The sequence below is a fragment of the Desmodus rotundus genome, chromosome X (assembly GCF_022682495.2).
Source record: "Desmodus rotundus isolate HL8 chromosome X, HLdesRot8A.1, whole genome shotgun sequence".
NCBI lineage: Eukaryota > Metazoa > Chordata > Mammalia > Chiroptera > Phyllostomidae > Desmodus > Desmodus rotundus.
In genome coordinates this window covers 25133259-25135597 of record NC_071400.1, presented here as the reverse complement: position 1 = coordinate 25135597, position 2339 = coordinate 25133259, and the positions used below count along the sequence as shown (strand labels likewise).

Sequence of the window (2339 nt, the reverse complement as noted above, 5' to 3'; positions counted from 1 at the left end):
AAGGTAGCATATATGCAGGTTCCAAGTATTATTAGGACATGAACATCTTTGGGGGGCCATTATTATGCTTACTACATCAACCCTGGTTAGTTATTAATAAAAGAAGGGGAAAAATTAACATAAAACAATTAATTTTTTTGAAACAACTAAATTTTCACTCAGTAGTTAAATACTGAAATCTCACATGACATTTCCTATGAATAAAGAGTGTTGCTATCGTGCCTGACCAGTGTGGCTCAGTTGGTTGGGCATTGTTCCGCAAAGCTAAAGGTCACTGGTTTGATTCTGATCAGGGCACATTCCCCGGTTGTGGGTTCAGTCCCAGGTCAGGGCACGTAATTGATGGTAATTTGAGAGGCAAACAATTGATGTTTCTTACATCAGTGTTTATCTTCCTCTCCTCCCTCTCTCCCTCCCTCCCTCAGTCTCTCTAAAAGTAAATAAAATCTTTTTTTAAATATTTTATTTATTTATTTTTAGACAGAGGGAAAGGGAGGGAGAAAGAGAAGGAGAGAAACATCAATGTGTGGTTGCCTCTCGCATGCCCCACACCGGGGAACCTGGCCCACAACCCAGGCATGTGCCCTACTGGTAATTGACCTGGCGACCTTTTGGTTCACAGGTCAGTGCTCAATCTACTGAGCCACACCAGCCGGGGCAAATCTTTAGAAAAAAGGAGGATGTTGCCGTTGGTGGCAATGTCAATGTGTACAGCCACTATGGAAAACGGTATGGAGATTCCTTAAAAAATTAAAAATAGGCCTGCCCTGTGACCTGCAATTCCACTTCTGGGTATTTATCTGAAGAAAATAAAATCATTATCTTGAAGAGATAGCATTTTTACTCTTTTCTGCCTACAGTTAAATTTTTTAAAATTGATTTTAAAGAGAGAGGAAGGGACAGAGAGAGAGAAACATTGATTTGTTGTGCCATGAAGAGATACCATGTTTATTGCAGCATTTTGCACAGTAAGTAAGGAATGGAGGCAACATAAGTGTTCATGAACAGATGAGTAGATAAATACAATATATGACATATGATATATAAAATATACATATATTTTTTTCAGAGAGCAAGGGTGGCTGAGCCAGCTCCAGGTACAACATGGGCATGGGTGTGGGCACGGCCGGCGAGGAGGCTGTTGGGTGACCTCACAGAACCGCGGCCTCAGCTTCCTCATCAGAGAGATGGGCAAGCAAGCAGATGTGCTCCCACACCTACCAGCGTCTCAGCTGAGGGCTGGAGGGCCATGAAGCCTCGGGGAGGAGCGTCAAGCGATCCTTTTGGAAGTCCAGAAGAAGGTGTTCCTTCAAGCCGACCCAACGGGATGGCACTGAATAGTTTTAGACCAGCTGAAAAACCTCAGAACATTTCTAAGAGAACCAACCCCCCAGGGGGAAAAGGAAGTTGTGTCTTTGAGGAATCAACACCTGTGCACACTCCACAGCGTGTGAACCCACCTGGTGGGGAGACTAGTAACATATTTGGGTCGCCAGTGACCTCCACTTTACCCTTGGCACACCCAAATAAACCCAAGGACCATGTACTCTTGTGTGAGGAAGACCCAAAATTAGACTTTAAAGCCACAATGAGCACCTTGCCCAGAGAAGAGCTGGGTGAGAAAGGTGGCCGGAGAGAAGCAGACCACGCTCAGGAGCCCCAGGCCACGCCCACAGCTGACAGCCATGAGCCCAGGTTGGGCCCAGGGCCTCGATCTCACAACAAAGTCCTGAATCTACCTGGAGGCCAAATCCAGCATCTCCTTATACTGGAGAAGCTATTGCTTTCCCTGTAGCCAGATAACAAACTGAAAAGATAGGATTTCAAATAGATTCCTTTAGTTCAAAGGAATGGGGGTGGGGGGTGGGGGGAGGTGTCAGTACTGTTGTGAATCTGGAGCCACCACTCAGGCGCCACTGCCACCATGAGAGCTGCAGAGGACCACGCCTTCCAGACTGCCGAGAAACGTATCTTTGTGGGGGAAAATGTGACTCCTTGGTGAACACTCATTTGTAATTTTGGATGTGAGAGGAACTCTCAGACGGGCCGGGTGGGGAGCTGGTGCAAGGCCATGGGAACATGATGAAGTGGGGTCTTCCATGTCCTTGCTGCAGCAGCAACCTGCCAACCAATTGCATATCTAGAAATCACTTCATATAGTAGCAGAGTTTAAAGCCTTAGAAAGAAATCCAGAAACAACGTTGAGCATAAATCAAAAAGTTGTTCTAAATCTTACATTTTACGGAGAGATTGTTACCCTAATCCTCTGTGGTGATCTGACAGGAATCTGCCTTTCATTCACGAGGGACTGGTCTTGGTCTATTCCCGGACTGGCTTTG

At 45.8% G+C, this 2339-nt stretch overlaps 1 pseudogene; it reads left to right on the top strand.

The window, feature by feature from the left end:
• The first annotated feature begins 1223 nt into the window (after nucleotides 1–1223).
• LOC112310550 (jupiter microtubule associated homolog 2 pseudogene) lies at nucleotides 1224–1811 on the top strand (annotated as a pseudogene).
• Nucleotides 1812–2339: the final 528 nt, after the last annotated feature.